This window comes from Cebus imitator, unplaced genomic scaffold, assembly GCF_001604975.1.
Source record: "Cebus imitator isolate Cc_AM_T3 unplaced genomic scaffold, Cebus_imitator-1.0 Scaffold176, whole genome shotgun sequence".
Lineage (NCBI taxonomy): Eukaryota > Metazoa > Chordata > Mammalia > Primates > Cebidae > Cebus > Cebus imitator.
Window position 1 is genome coordinate 2,959,297 of NW_016107491.1, and position 17,944 is coordinate 2,977,240.

The window sequence follows — 17,944 nt, forward strand, 5'->3', positions numbered from 1 at the left end:
CAAAACTCATCTTGCATTGCCATTTAATGTTTATTATTTCCTCACTTTTATACATTTTTCCTTCAAAGTACAATGAAGGCAACACAGCCTAACTTTAGAAAAACTGTTAATCTTATGAAATAGTTGCTTTAAAATGATTCAAATGATTCTGAGATCTAAATACAGAAATTTTACTCCCTTGTTATGTCTGTTTGCATATGTAGATAGGAGGATCTAAACAAATACCATGGGGTTATTCAATTTTCATTCCTGTTATGTAAATATTTTACCAGGATTTTATTTAATAAGCTTCATTACCTTTGTATTTCAATATGAAATTACCATAATAGCATATTTAAAGTGATAAAATAGGAAAATAAAACTAAATACAACAGAAATATAGTAGACAGTGAAAAATACTGTGACAAATAACTAAATGCTTTCTGCCATAAACATACGTTGCATAAGAGGAAAAATAACATATATTTGTCTTAATCTGGGTCAAATCATAGACTGCTACCATCAGCACATCACTTTCAATATTTGTCTGAATCATTGCAGTGATTTCTCAGTTAACTGTATGTGAAGGGGTATGCCCTCCTGTGGTACACAGTTGAGGAACATTAGATGAATATTAACTATGACGTTTAAAAAGTTATAAGAGCAGAAGCAAGGTTTGTCAGTTTGTCAGCACACTAGTATAACAACCTTTCCTTTGTCAAAACAAATAAAAAAATGGAATTTAGCAGGAAGTGCTGTACAAATCCCCAAACTGTTAACCATTTGTGCTGTGCGCTAATAAAAAACATGTATGCTGATCTTAATATAATTGGAAGAAGAAATGCCAAAAAACCCCACGGTTGCAATTACTCTCCTGTTAATGACAAACCAATTATTGGGTTTATAGATAACAAAATGTAGTCTGGAAAACTAAGGTAATAAGATGAATGTACTGGTGAAGGATTTAAGACTATATTTTGGATATAAATGTGTATTTTTAATTAAAAAGTTATGTTTACTGATAGGACAAGTGTAACAATATTTGAAGAAATGTATAAGCACTTTAAACTTCAACTAATATTATTCCATTTTTAGGCATTTGTTACAGCAGCATCCCACTTCTACCAAAATCTCAGGAAGGAAGGAAGGAAGGGAAGGAGGGAGGGAGGGAGGCAGGGAGGAAGGGAGGGAAATAAATATTGTTTAAAAGCCATGAAGGACAAAACAGGAAGGCCCAGCACTTGCTTGGAAAAAGAAGCCCAGGCATGGTGGTGGCTCACAACTATAATCCCAGCAATTTGGGAGGCTGAGGTGGGAGGATTGCTTGAACCCAGGAGTTTGAGACCAACCTGAACAACATAGCAGACCCTGTCTCTATTAACAAAAATAAAAACCATATAAACAAAAAAATTAAAATGAAGAAAATAGGAGATTTAGGGATGGGAGCAGAGGCACAGCTTGATATTCAGGGAATCAGTGTTGTTAAAAATGACAAAAACGAGGATATAACTTCTCAGAAACAACCTATGCAGCCTCAAGTAGCACAGGTAGAACTATTTCTATGCTTATTCACATCTTAGTGCATCTACAAAATCCAAAAGCAAATAGAAAATGCAAGCAGTTGTCGGGAAAAAACACATATTTCTTATAGAGATATGACACTTACAATTACAGCATGATTTTCATCAGTCACAACATGTAACAGAAGAAATTCGTCAACATTTCAGACCTAGATAAACTCAAATTGAAGATTGGAGATAAAGGTATTACAGACATATAAATAAATTTGACCTAAAAGATATATGAAATAATAAACGTCAAAAAAATGTCAACATTAACCAGGAGGTCATATACTAATACAAGTACGACTGTCATTAAATTTAAATTCATATTGAATATAAACAATGTAAGTAATAATTATGACTAATGAGGAATTATTTTGAGAAAAAAGACTAGACTTCATTTGTAGAACACCATGAGAGAAAGTTGCAGAAGATAGAGTGGGGCAGGAAGAAAATGGAATTTATAAATTTCATTGAGCTTAATCTACTGAGATAGATAGTGATATCTAAGTCTACAAGTAAAATTTAAAAGATGATTACTAAATCAATAAAAATTAATCTTCACCGGAGGAGAGGAAATAAACAGAATAATCCCAGAGAAAGAAGAAAAGAAATTTTAAATCACCCTTCAAAAAGTGTCATAGACAGAATACATAACATAAAACCGAATAAAGCCCAACATGCGCTATTTACATGAGGCATATTTACTGCTAGATGACATACCAAGATTAAAAATAAAAAATGAGAACAAATACATCAGGAAAACGTAACTAAAATGCAGATTGTATGCTCTTATTTCTGTTTAGTGAATTTGAATACAGATCTTCCTTGACTTACAATGGAGGTATATACTAATAAACACTTTGTAAGTTGAAAGTATCATACATCAAAAATTCATTTAATATACCGAATCTACCAAACATCATAACTTAACCTAGTGTACTTTAAACATGTTGAGAACACTTAGAGTAGCATATAGTTGAGCAAAATCATATAACATGAAGTATCCAACATCTCATGCAATTTATTGAATACTGTATTGAAAGTAAAAAACAGAATGGTTGTCTAGGTACTTAAAAAAATTTCTGCTGAAAGCATGTCACTTTTGCAATGTCAGAAAGTAAAAAAAAATTAAGCTGAGCCATTCTAAGTAGGGGTCTTACTAGATAGAGCAAAATCTTTGATAATGTTATTCACTGAATAATACAAAATGGTAACCTTATTAGACTACATAACAATACTGATTTTGTAAATTCTGAATTACATAATAATATATCATTTAAAACTCTCTTAGTCTGCTTGGGCTGCTCGAACAAAATACCATGCTGGAGAGCTTATACACAACAGAAATTTATTTCTCACAGTTCTGGAAGCTGAGAAGTCCAAGATGAAGATGCCAACACATTTGGTGTCTGGTAAAGTCTTCTTGTTTTATAGAATGAACTTCTTTCTCTGTGTTCAAATGGTGGAAGGAACAAAGCAGCTCTCTGGGGCATCATTTATATGAGCATAAACACCATTCATAAGAATTTGGTCCTTACGGCCTATTAACCTCCCAAAGGCCCTACTTCATAATACTCTCACATTGGTGATTAGATTTTAGCATAAGAATTTGAGGGAAGAGACAAAAAAGTTAAGATCATAGTAGTAACTAATCTTAAATAAAATCTACTGTACTCATAAATCTACTGTGACATACTAGCTAAAATATGAAAAAGTCTTCATGGGAAAATAAAATTATAAAATAATCTAATAAATGTGGAAATCTCAAATAAAGCATTAGCAAGTAGAATAGTAAATATCACAAAAAAGTATAGCTTGATTAAGAATTTAAAATAAGGTTTAGTATAGTAACTCCATGAAAGTAATTCTTTAACAATAACATAAGGAGAAAATATTTTACAAATATAGCTCACAGAATATACATCTGATTAAATTCACATCTTAGTGCGATAATTGAGCAATAAAATATATTAAAATGGTATAACTGTGATGAAACGTGAATTTCACTCAATTTTTCAAATATATCTAGTAATACCTTCTTTGCTAATTAGAGAATAACAAACTGGTTCTAAAATAGCATAATTACTGGTTTTATTCAACCAAGTACCTGAAAAAGTAATTACTTCTGTTATTTGAAATATTATTTAATGATTATAAAAGGGTATGTTACGTATCCTTGAGTTTAACAATTTTTTCTTTTTTTGCTTTTTGTTTGGTCATATGTTTGGTTATGCAGAAATACATTATGAATATGTTTAGCCAAATACTATATTATAGCATTTGAAAATATTTTATTATTTATTCAACTGATCTTAAAATATTAAGTGAAAAATTCCAAACATTGTCTGCTCCTGACAGTCAATCATAGACATTGTTATTGTTCAATGATCCAAGATTAACCAAAGCAGATGTGTGTGTCCTGACGTATAATCGGAAGTTCCATAGCAGCCTAACATTATGTCACAATGCCTATGCCATTCACTTCACCTTATCTTATCACATAGACATTTAATCATCTCTCATCATCAGAGGAAGAAGAATGAGTACAGTCCTATATTTTGAGAGAAACAGACACCATTAACATAATTTTTATTACAGCATATTGACATAATTACTCCATTTTATCGTTGTCGTGGTTAACCTCTTACTGTACCTAATTTATAAACTTTATCACAGGTATATGTGTATAATAAAAAACATAATGTGTATAGGCTTTGGTACTATTTGTAGTTTTGGGCATTCACTGGGGGTCTTGGAGCATAGGCTAACACGTAAGTGAGAGACTACTGCATGATAATTAGGGCAAAAGAGGTAATTTTGCCATAGATGACTGCATTTTGGGTAGAGAAAAAGGCACAGATAAAATGAATTGTCATTTTGTCCATTTTTGCTTTGTGCAAAATTGTCTGAAGAATGCCAAGCAGTTCCAGAACCAGGTTTCCACAGTTTTTAATTACATAGAGGGTTATTCTATTAGTTATTTGCTTCCTATTTTCTTCTGATATTTTCCATCACATATGGAATGTTATATCACAAAAACAGCTCCAAATGACTGTATATTTTCTTTTCCTGCAAATTAGCTTGTGTATATATTATTTTTCTTTGTAATTTGATTCAGTTTTGACTCCAATGACATTGCTTGGCTTGTTTTGGATGCCATATAGTCCCAAATCATTCAAATAAATATGTGTATCTGGGCTGTCAGGAAACAAATGATTGGCATGAGCCATCAATGTTTATTAAGTTGAAGTGCTGGCATGCCTTATATGAGAAAAAGCCAAATTTAATAAATGTCATGTAGCCTGCCAGATGTTCCATTGTAAGATATGATAAATTCTTGCTAGAATAATGTTTTATAAGCAAGTCCAGTTGTATTCAATTAAATAGTCTTCATATGTTCGTAATATCAATTTATGACAATGACAAATTGATAATTTTCAAATTATAATATTCTTCCTCTATATGTGAATTTCACTTTCAATTAGTCAAAGGCAATTTTAGTATTAAAATTAAGGTTTAATCTAATCAAATTAAAAAATATAGCAGTTTTCCTTTATTCAAGTTTGAATGTTCTAAGTATTCAGTTCCCCACAGCATAGTAAAATGAGATATTTTGAGAGAGGAAAAGAGAGAAAAAGAGATCACACTTACATAACCTTTATTACAGCATATAGTTATAATTGTTCTATCTTATTATTAGTTATTAATCTCTAACTGTACCTCATTTGTAAATTAAACTTTATCATAAATATTGTGAAAGGAAAGTGAATCATGGGGCCCCAAAATCACTAAGCTAAAGGGACCTGCTCAGGGCAAACCTGCCTCCCATTCTATTCAGTCACCCCTCTGTTCACTGAGATGAATGCATATTTGATTTCCTCCTGTGGACAGGCTAATCAGAAACTCAAAGGAATGCAACCATTTGTCTCTTTTCTACTCATGATCTGGGAGCTCCTGCCCTGATTCCAGTTGTCCCAGTTCCTGGACTGAACCAATGTTCATCTTACATATTTTGATTGATGTTTCCTGTCACCGTAAAATGTATAAAACCAAACTGTGCTCTGACCACTTTGGGCACATGTCATCAGGACATTGTGAGGCTGTGTTATAGGCGCATGTCCTCAACCTAGACAAAATAAACTTTCTAAATTAACTGAGACCTGTCCCAGGTATTCGGGATTCACAGTATATACATAACAGGAACAATGGGATTGATGGGTCAAATGGTAGTTCTGATTTTAGCTCTTAGAGAAATTGTCAGATGACTTTACACAATGCTTTAACTAATTTACACTCCCATCAAAATGTATAAGCCATTCCCTTTACCCCACAACCTTGCTAGCATCTATTATTTTGACTTTTTCATACTAGCCATCCTCTAATAAACCTTTGAATTCCTGTGATATTGGTTGCAATGTTTTATATATCATCTCAGATTTTATTTATTGTGTCCTTTTTTCTTTCTTAGCCTGGCTGTAGGTTTATCTTTTTTTTTTTTTTTTTTTTTTTTTTTTTTTTTTTTTTTTTTTTTTTTTTTTTATTTTTTTTTTTTTTGCTCTTATTTTTACTATTTGTTTGCACTAATTTTGAATCTGGTTTGCTCCAGCTTCTCTAGTTTTATAAGGTGCATCATTAAGTTTTTATTTAAAGTTTTTCTGATTTTTCAATCTAGGCATTTATAAACATAAATTTCCCTATGTGTACTACTTTTGTTCTATTCCATAGGTTATAATGTGTTTCTATTTTTATTGGTTTCACAAAAATTTTTAAATTGCCCTATTAATTTTTTCATTGACATATGGTCATTCAGAAATATATTGTTTAATTTCCATGGGTTTGTGTAGCTTTCAACATTCTTGTTAATAATTTTTAGTTTTATTCCATTGTGCTCAGAAAACATACAGGATACATTTTTTAAAAACATTTTTGAGACTTGTTTTGTGGCCTAATATAGTCTATCTTCGAGAATGTTTCATGTTCTGAACAGAGAAATGTGTATTCTGCAGCTATTTGATAAAATGCTCCATAATTGTCTATTAGGTCCCTGTGGTCTATAGGACAGGTTAAGTTAGAAGTTTCTTAGTTGATTTTTTTTCTGAATGATATGTCCAATTCTGAAAGTAGGGTGTTTAAGTGTTGAGAGAATAGATATTTATAATTATTATATCTTCTTGCTGGATTTATCTCTTTATGATTATATAATGAAAATTTATCCCTCTCTTGAAATATATTTTTTCTTGAAATATATTTTATCAGGTATAAATATAACTAGTCTTGTTCATTTTTTGGTTTCTACTTTTGTAGAATACATATTTCCATTCCTATTTTTCAGTCTATGTGTGTCTTATAGGTGAAGGGTGTTTCTTGTATTGTAGGCAGCATTGGGTTTTATCACTTTTTTTTTTTTTTTTTTTACTTTAAGTTCTGGGACACGTGTTGAACGTGCAGCTTTGTTACATAGGTATACATATGCCATGGTGGATTGCTGGACCTATAATTTAGTGTATTTATATTAAATGTTAATATTAATAGGCATGAACTTACTACTACCATGTGTAATTTGTCTTCTGATTGTTTTTCTCTTCCTTTCTTATGTCTTCTTTTGTGTAGATGATTTTTCTTTTGTAGTATGTTATAATTTCTTGCTTTTAGTTTTCCATGTTATCTGTTATTAGTTACTGTTTTGTGGTTACAAAGGCTTGCAAATAACATCTTATAACCAATTATTTTAAACTGATGACAACTTAATTTTGATTACCAATAAATGATGATAAAATTAAACAAAAAGAAAATTTTAAAACCCTACACTTTAACTTCAATCGTCTAACTTTTCAAATTTTTGTTCTTTATTCATATTCTTTTATACTATCTCTTAAAAATTATTGTAGCTATTGTTTTTGATAGGTTTGTCTTCCTGTCTTATATGAGTGTGACACTATTCTGTATTTATGTACTTACTATTAGTATTGAGTTTTATACCTTCAGGTGATTTCTGGTTATTCATTAATGTCCTCTCCTTTCAAACTGAAAAATTTCTTTTAGCATATCTTGTAAGACAGGTCTTGTGCTGAAAAAATTCCCTTAGCTTTTTTTGTTTACCTGGAAAAAAATCTTTATTTCTATTTCGTGTTTGAAGGATAATTTTGCTGGATATGTTATTCTATGTTGAAAACACTTTTCCTTCAGTACTGAATATTTTATGCCACTTTCTCATGTCCCACAAGGTTTCTGCTTAGAAGTATGTTGCCACGCATATTGGAGCTCCTTTATTTGTGATTTGCTTATTTTCTCTTACTGCTTTTAGGACTCTTTCTTTATTTGCAGTTTAATTAATGTATGTCTTGAAGCAGTCTTATTAGGGTTGAGTCTTCTTGGAGTTCTATGACCTTTTTCTATGTGGATATTCCTATCTATCTCCAGGCTTGGAAAGTTCTCTGCTATTATTCCTTTGAATTAACTTTCTACTCAGGTCTCACCATCTATGTCCTCTTTATGGCCAATAACTCTTAGAATTGCTTTTCTGAGGCTATTTTTCTAGATCTTGTAGGCATGTTTCATTTTTTTTTTCTATTTTTTTCCTTTTTCTCTTCTGACTGTATTTTCATGTAGGCTGTCTTCAAAGTCACTATTTGTTTTCTTCTGTTTGATAAGTTCTGCTGTTGAGAAACTCATACATATTTTCAATTTGTCAGTTAAGTTTTTCAGCTCTAAAATTTCAGCTTGCTTTTAAAAATTATTTCAATTTCTGTGATAGAATTTAGAATTTCTTCTCTGGGTATCTTGAACTTCACTTAGTTTGCTCAAGACCGCTATTTTGAAGTCTCTGAAAGATCACATTTCTTAGTCATTCCATTTACATCTTATTTAATTTGGTGAGATTGTGTTTTCCTGGATATGCTTGATGATTGTGAACATTTGTTGATGTCTGGGCATTCAAGAATTAGGTATTTATTCCAATCTTTGCAGTCTGCGCTTGTTTGTAACCATCTTTCTTTAGCAGGCTTTTTATGTATCCAGAGTAGATTGAGTGTTGTGATCTAAATTTGTGGTCATATTAGCACTAAGAGATGTCCTAAGCCCAAGAATGCTCTGATTCTTGCCAACTCCTAGAGGCACCACTTTAGTAGGGTTGGGTAAGACAAGAGAGTTTATCGAGTCACCAGGCAAAATATCTTGCTCCCTTCCCTCTCTTTCCCCCAATCAGCATAAGAATCTCTACATTCTGGGCTGCCTGGAGTTGGGAGAGGGGTTACATGAGCAGTCTTGTGGCCACCACAGCTGGCACAGCACTGGGTCACACCTGAGATTTTGCACAAGACCTGTGGTGACTATTGCCTGGCTACCAGTGATGTTTATTCAAGGCCCAAGGGCTGTTAGTAAGTAGATGTTGGATATTGCTGTGATGGATTCTTCCCTTCCTGGCAGCACATTCCATTCTGGTCCAGGAAGGCTGTAGGAATGCTATCCAGAGTGAGGACCTGGAATTGGAAACTTTAGGAATCTACTTGGTGCTTTACTGTCACTGACCTGGTACTCAAGTTGCAGGACATAAGTTCTTTTTACTCTTCCCTCTCCTTTCCCCAAGCAGAGGAGTATCTCTTTGACCTGTACTTCCTGGAATTGGTAGACAGGTCATGTAAATACTCCCTTGCCCATCACAGCTAGTGTTGCACTGGATCGTATGTACCCCAAGGCCACTACTTCTGAGACCAGCACAGCACCAAGGCTTGCCCAAGGATTGCAGTTCTTTTTGTCTACTACTCAAGTTTGTTCTTAGCTGCAGGCCATGTTAGTCAACTAGTGGTGGAGCTAGCCAGGACTTAGTCTCATGAGCTGAGGCAGAAAATTCCTCTCTGGCCCTGGGCTGGTCTAAATGCTCCCTCTGTGAGTTGCAACAAAATTCTCCCCTATGTTGTGTTTCACCATGACAGGTCACTACTGAGTTACATTGCATAGACTCACACTCAACTCTTCCTCCCTGAAGAATACAAGCTCCTCTCCAGCACCGTGGGGTGCTGATATGGGATGGGCAAAGGATGGTGTAGGCATTGTAAGATTGTTTTCTCTCCTCTTTGATGCCTCTTTCTTTGATATTATATTAAAATTAGGTACAGCAATGGCTCATCTGATTTTTTTGGTTATTACTGAAGGTCCTTTCTTGTGTATATAGTTGTTCAATTTGGTGTTGTGGGAGGAGGATTGCAAGAGGGTTCTATTCAGCCATCTTGCTCTGCCTCCCTTTCCTATTAAGGAATAACCCAAGTCTTACAAAAACATATACATATGAAACATTTAGAACAGTATCCACAACACAATGAGAATTGTTATTTTTTAATTTTAACATGATCTAATGCAGATAAGTAATCAAGTGGAGAAAAATTTCTAAGACTCATCATTTGGAAAAGAAATATTTAAGTCTTATTGTATATATCACAAAATTCAATAATAAAATGTTTAAACATTTTTTTATACAAAACATCAAAGTAATAAATCTATGAGATAGTGTCCAGAATAAAATGTGAGCCAAGGGAGTTTTCAATTGTGGTAATCACCATTTGCTTTCCAATAAGTTGAGTCTCTAAGTGGCCAGACAATAATTAAACTAATAACATAGACCATTAGCTGGTCATAAAAGGCTTTGTTGTTGTTGTAAGATGACAGCTGTGCAGATAGATGAACCAAGAAAGTATTGACTGGTACAGTAACTACCATAGCACTGAGATTTAATTTCCAGATGTATACTACTATGAATTTTGATGACATTAAAAACTTTCCTGTTTTGCATACATTATCCTTTAGGTTTCTCTGTGCCACTTCTAAATTAGTCTCTAAATACCTACCCTGGCCTTGGACTGACTCTCTAAATTAAAATGACTATTATTAATAAAATATGTGCAACTCATTTTGTACAATCTGAATCTAACTCATAAAATAAAACAAAATAACCAGTAGGTTATGTCATAGTTTTAAACTAAAAGCCTACGAATAGTGGGTCATTAAAAGTTAATGGGATTTTTCTGACTCTGTAGGAACATAATTCTCTATGCCTCTGTCATCTTCGTTCTAATCCTGAGATCCAGCTGTTGAATAAATAGATTTGAGATTATCACACAGTATACATTTATGTGTAAAATTGAATTCCTATTAAAGCTTATTCCTTCAATTGAAATATGCCTTGTAGCATTTCCCATGAAGAACCCTGCTGTGTTGTCATGATACACTTAAAACAGACTTTCCTCTTTCAGTTTACTGTTTAGTGCCTGGGGAATGTGTTATTGATTTTATTTTGTTTTGTTTATTTCTTTTGGTTATAATCTGCAATATTTTGACAGAAATAACAGCAATTTTGGCACAACTCTGTTTAAAATAAATGATTGTATATAATATTTTCACATTATCAATACTGTTTAAATATGGGAACTAATAACATAGGCAAATCAGTGTGCTGCTGTAGGAAATGTGTAAGAATAATTGTCTCCTCTGTATTGTTACGGTAATAATTTCACTGAGAATAGTTTTGATTTTAATAACTTATCCTAAACACATTTTAATCTTAGTAAGAAACAGATTTACTACATTCTCATCACAAATAGTAAAGAATAATTTTGAATTTGGATTAACAGTTAAGTTCATAGTATTTTTCCCCATCTGATTCCTCCTCTCATGATCACTCCCATTACTTATCTGACTGGTGGGAAACATTTAACTGTCTTTCCCGATTTTAGTAATTAATTTTTAAAATAATAATACAAGAAAAGTATTGTTTTTAAGATGTGTATCTGAGAATACCATTCCAGTGCTGAAAATATTCAATGGCATCTTAATATCTCTGGCCATGATTCACTCATACAGTAATTGTGGGTCTATGTTAGGTTATTGTAAGAAGACATTCAGAAAAAAGAAGAATTGTAAAAAAGAACAGTTCAAAATATAGTTTTTGAGAGAGAAGAAAGTGGTTTTTTTTCCATAAAATTTGGTTTCTGAAGAAAAAGAATTATACAAAATATTCTTAAAATTTTGTGAGATTTTAGAAGCAATGTTTAAAAAGAATAGGACTCAAAATACACCCAAACTCCCAAACTTAGAAAGGACACTATGTAAATTATAAAAATCCTAAAACTATACAGATTCTAAAAGAGATAATTATAAGAACTACTACATTAAGCGTGTCTTAACATTACCCAAAATTGTAGAGCAATATGGCTTCACAGTTTAACATGAGAGGAAGAACAAGAATTTTCTTTTCTCAAAATAAGCAATGAAAGCCAGAAGATAATGAAATAAAGTACAGTTGACCCAAAAATGAAAGGTAAAACAATAAAACTTTTGGGAAAAAATGTGTAATGTAGCTTGATTATTTGAGATAGACAATGTTATTATAATCAGATATAAAAAATGCAATTGTTAAAGTTCAATAAAAGATAAAATGGATACATTAAAATTAAGTAATTTTACTCAAATTTACATCTGAAATATAAAACTACTAAAAATTAATAAAATAGCACATAATTCATAAGAAAATTGGGCATTTCTCCCAAAAAGACTTTAAATTGTTATAATTTTTGAAAAAATGCTAAACTCTTTAACAGCCATTAGAAAATAAAAAGCAAAACTAAAAATTGATATTATTATAAATCTAAAATAATAGCTGAAATGAAAAAGAAGCTGGCAAGTATTTTGAGAAGTTTGAATATTGCTGGCAAGAATATAAATTGGTATACACACAAAGAGGAAGTATTTGTGTGGCTAAAGCTGAATACATTACTGCTCATAGACCTAGGCAGAGTACCGCCTGTTGGGGCCCTGAACCCCAGGAGTACTATGATTTTGATTTTGTACCTTATTTATATTTCCAAGTATATGTTTTGTGTCTGATACTTGTTTTAGTACATTGCCATAGGCATCATCAATTGCAATGAGGACTCAATCACTCACCAGTTAAAGATGAATCACAAATAGACCATGGTTCAAAGTGACAGCGAAATTGCTAAAACTTTCCCCAGTGATAACTGGTTGGTGTGGTACACTGGTTGAAGGAAATGCCCTGTTAAGTGTCGTATCTCAGACTTCTGAGAGCTTCAAAACAACACTAATTATTCAAAAATAAATATAAGGACTATTGTTGAACGTTGCTGATGTACTAAAGAAAAACAATGCTTATCGGAGGGTGACTAATTACCAAATTAAATCAAAATGCAAAAATCAGGTAGCATCAAAGCCAGTAAAAAAAAAAAAAAAAAAAAAGGCACTCTTTTAGATAAAGGGTAGAAATCACTAAGACCTGTGGCATATTATAATTATGGCAGTGCTTCAGTGAAGGCTGTGAATTATCATCCCCAGCAGTCTATCCCAAGTATGCCTTCCCTGATTGGAAAGACTAAACCCCTGAGTTTTGGGGTTTGGGCAGGTGGGAATCATGCACTCAAAAACCCTGAATTCTTTTATTTTCTTTAATCCTATGAGTCCTCTGAAGTGACTCATTTCTCTCCAAAAAGGCCAGGGTTTTCTTCCTGGCTGAAAATTCTCTCTGTCTTGAAAGAGAACATGTGCCTGTTTATGATCTATGCCCTATTCTCCACATAATGATGTTTCAGTAAGTGACAGATCACATATATAAGAGTAGTCTCATAAATTATAATACTGTCGTGAAGTCCTTGCTTATGCCTATTTCCTGAATGGTATTGCCTATGTTTTCTTCCAGGGTTTTTGTGGTGTTAGGTCTTATGTTTAAATCTTTAATCCATCTGGAGTTAATTTTTGTATAAGGTGTAAGGAAGGGGTCCAGTTTCTGCACATGGCTAGCCAGTTTTCTTAATACCATTTATTAAACAGGAAATCCTTTCCCCATTGCTTGTTTTTGTCAGGTTAGTCAAAGATCAGATAGTTGCAGATGTGTGGCATTACTTCCAAGGCCTCTTTTCTGTTCCATTGGTCTGTATCTCTGTTTTGGTACCAGTACCATGCTGTTTTGATTACTGTAATCCTGAAGTATAGTTTGAAGTCAGGTAGCATGATGCCTTCACGTTTGTTCTTTTTGCTTAGGATTGTCTTGGCTATGCAGGCTTTTTTGATGACATATGAAGTTTATGGTAGTTTTTTCCAGTTCTGTGAAGAAGGTCAATGGTAATTTGATAGGGATAGCATTGAATCTATAAATTACTTTGGGCAGTATGGCCATTTACACAATATTGATTCTTCCTAACCATGAACATGGAATGTTTTTCTATCTGTTTGTGTCCTCTCTTATTTCCTTGATCAGTGGTTTGTAGTTCTCCTTGAAGAAGTCCTTCATGTCCCTTGTTAGCTGTATGACCAGCTAATTCATTTTTATTGATTAATAGTATTCCATGGTATGATTCTACCACAGTTCAATCATTGCAGCATATTTGGTTTCTGTTTTCTTTTTTGCATATTATTAATAAAACTGCTAAAACATCCTTATACAACTTTACATGTTAGTATACATTTTCATTTTTCTGTGATATAGGCTCAAGAATGCTATTGGTGAACCAGATAGAAGTAACATGTTTAGTTTTTAAAGAAACTGTCCAATTGTTTACTAGAATTTCCACCCTATTTGACATTCCCAACGATAATATATACATTATTCTATTTCTCCACATCTTTGCATGCATTTGGTTTTGTCAGTAATTTTTATTTTAGTTATTCTGATAGGTGTGTAGCATTAACTCATTATGGTTTTAATTTACATTTTCAATAGTTAATGATGAACATCTCTTCATGTACTCTGTGTATCCTCTTCAGTGAAATGTCTGTTTACATCTTTTGTAGTTTTCAAATTGAGCTGTTTTGCATTTGTTTCGTTTGGTTTGGCTCTTGACTTTTAGAATTCTTTCCTTATATTAAAAACTAGTTTTGGTGAAATATTCTGTTGGCATATATTTTCTCCTACTCTGTAGCTTGTGTATCCATTACTTTAGCACAGTCTTTCATAGAGTGAAATTTTAAATTTTAATTAAGTTCACATTTTCTATTATAAATTTGCTCTTAGTGTTCAGTTCAACAACACTGCCTGTTTCTAGATTCAAAAGATTTATTCTTTTTGGCACAAAATCTGTGAAACATTTTGAATTTCCTTTTTGCATAAGATGTGAGAATAAGTTGTAAGTTATTTTACCTATGGATATACAAGTACTCTAGCATCATTTATTGAAATTTTATCTTTTCTCTATTGAATTGTTTTTGCCTTTGTAAACAAACACATAAACAATAAAAACAAAACTCTGATTGGTTAATCTGTGTTGGGTCCTCTATTCTGTACCTTTATCTATGAGTTTATTATACCTCTGTCTTTACCACACAGTCTTGATTATTGTATCTAAATAATAAGTTTTAAAATCAAGTAGTCTTTCCCTCCATTTATTTTTTTTCACATTTTGTTTCTCTAATTCTAGTGTCTCTGTCTTTCCCTATAAATGTTAGATTAATCTTGTCTATGCCTACAAAAAATCCTTTTAAAAATTGGACAAAAATTGGGTTAAACTTGTCCATTAATTTAAGGACAATTGACATCAGTACTATGTTGCACCTTCCAATCATTAAACACAGCATGTCTCTCCATTTGTTTATCTCTTATCAGATATGTTTTAGCAGCACTGTGTTGTTGTCAGCAGAAAAGTCCTGTACATGATTTGCTAGATTGACACAAGTATTTTAACCTTTGAGTGATTATAAATGGTATTGTATTTTCAATTTTGGGGTACGAGTTCTAGGAGATTTCTAGATTACTTGGAATTTTGTAAATAAACAACTCTGTGATCTGTAAATAGGGAAAATTTTGCTTATTAATTAATTTATTTTTAGATGATCCTTATGCCTTTTCTTTTCTTGCCTTGGTGCACTGGCTAAAACTTCTAGCACTATTTTGAATAGAAGAGATGAAAGTAAATATTCTTTTCTTGTTCTGGATCATAGGGAAAAGTATTCAGTGTTTCAAGAATAAATATGTTAGCTGTAGGTTTTGAATAAATGCTCTTTATCAAGTTAAGAAGGTTATGGTTCTGTATTCCTAGTTTTCTGAGAGTCACTATTATAAATCGGTGTTGAATGTGGTACTTTTACCATATCAAGTGATATGATTATGTGATTTTTCTTGTGTAACCTACAATAAGGAAGATTACATTAATTTATTTTTGATTATTAAATGTGTTTTATCTCTGTAATAAGCCCTATTTAGCTATGAATATAATTATTTTTGTATATTGATGAATTCTATTTGCTACTACTAAGATTTTTTGGTCTATATTTATGGGAATTATTGGTATTTAACTTACTGTTTTCTACTAGTTTTTGTCAGAACTGGTATCAGTGTAATACCAGCTTCATAAAGTAAATTAAGGAGTGTTTTTTTCACTTGTATGTTATGAAATAGATTGTGTATAATCAATGTAAATTTTTAAATATTTGGTAAAAATTTACATGTGAAACCATCAAGGCCTGGACATTGATATAGTGAAAGTTTTAAATTATGAATTAATTTTCTTTAGAGTTATAGGGCTATTAAAATTGTTTATTTAACATGAGATGAGGTATGTCAGATTTACTTTTGAGGAATAAACCATTTCATGTTATTTTCAAAGTGATGGGTGAAAAGTTATTTATAGTATTTCTTTTTCTTTGATGTCTACAGGTCTATAGTGATATTCCTTGTTTTATTTCTAATATTGATAATCTGTGTTACCTCGTCTTTTTTTTCTTTGTCAGTTTTCTAGAGGCTTGTAAATTTTATAGGTATCTGTGAAGAACAAACTCTTTGTTTTGCCTATTTTCTGTACTGCTTTTCTAATTTCTATTTTATTATCTTATTTTTCTATTTTCTTCATTTTGCTTGCTTGGAAATAATTTTGATTTTCTTTTCTAGGTTATTGAATTGGGAAGTTAGGTTATTGATAAAAACATATCCTCTTTTCTAATGTATGCATTTATTGCTATAAAATTTTCCCTCCACACTAAGTTATCTATGTATCACTAAATTTTACAACACCTTTATGAAGATATGTAATTGCTATAAAAATAAATGTGCATAGTGAATGCATATAATTTTATGAGTTTAGACATATGCATACACTGCAAAACTATCACATATGCAAAAGTTTTCTTGTGTTCCTCTTTTTCTTTTGTGGTAAGAACACAACATCATCACCCTTTTTAACAAACTTTTAATTGCATAATGCAGTATGCAATTACAGAAAATCTCTAGAACTTAGTCCTTGTTTAACTATACATTTATGCCAATTGAGTGGAATAAATCCTACCTCTCTTTGTCTCCTTTTACATTTTCCTATTTATAATATTATTTTCTTAAATATTTCCTGCATCTCCATTTTGAACCACATGAGACAGTTTTATAATTTTTGCTTCAACCATCTAATATAATTTAGAAAAGTCAGACGGAAAAGCTTAGCTTATAATATTTTATCTTATTTTTGCCTACCATATTCTTTTTTCTGATGTTTCAAGATATCTTTTTTCTTTTCCTATGTGTTTAGAAGACCTTATTTAGCAATCCTTTTCTAATAAATATGCTGGTAAAATAAAATTATTTTAATTTTAATTAAATGACAATATCTGATTTCTCCTTCATTTCTGATGTATGCCTTTGCTGGATGTAGAATTCAGTTAACAGTTCTTTTCTTTCAGCACTTGAAAACAATTGATACTACTTTCTTCTAACCTACATGATTTCCATTATTCGAATGATTTTTTCACCTATAGTGTATAATATTTGTTGGCTGCTCTCAAAATTTTTTCTTTGTCTTTATTTCAGAAACTTATTTATGATGAACTTTGTCATGTATTTCTTTGAGTTCATTATGTTTAGGCTTCACTCAGCTTCTTGAATCCAAATTTTGTGAAAATAGATCTTATTGATAGAAGTTTTCATTCATAACCATGGAGGCAGCTAAATCTGAAAAGTGTGTTTTTTCTCACATTTAGTTTAGTTTCTATATATCCTAGGAGCTTATAGGGTAATAAAAACAAATCTGTCTACTCTCTCTCTCTCTCTTTCTGTGTGTGTGTGTTTGTGAGTGTGTGAATATTCAGATCTAATTCAATGTAGTGGTTACTTCTAATATATAGGGAAATTGCTGCAACTGAAGAGAGGTAATATCATATTTTTTCTATACTATTACACTAAATTTATTTATTTATTTATTTATTTTCCCTTTTTTCTTTTTTCTTTCTTTTCCCATTTATTTATTTTATTGCATTTTAGGTTTTGGGGTACATGTGAAGAACATGCAAAATTGTTGCATAGGTACACATGTGGTAGTGTGATTTGCTGCCTTCCTCCCCATCACCTACATCTGGCATTTCTCCCCTTGCTATCTCTCCCCAGCTCCCCACCCCCCACCGTCCCTCCCCTATTTCCCCCCAAC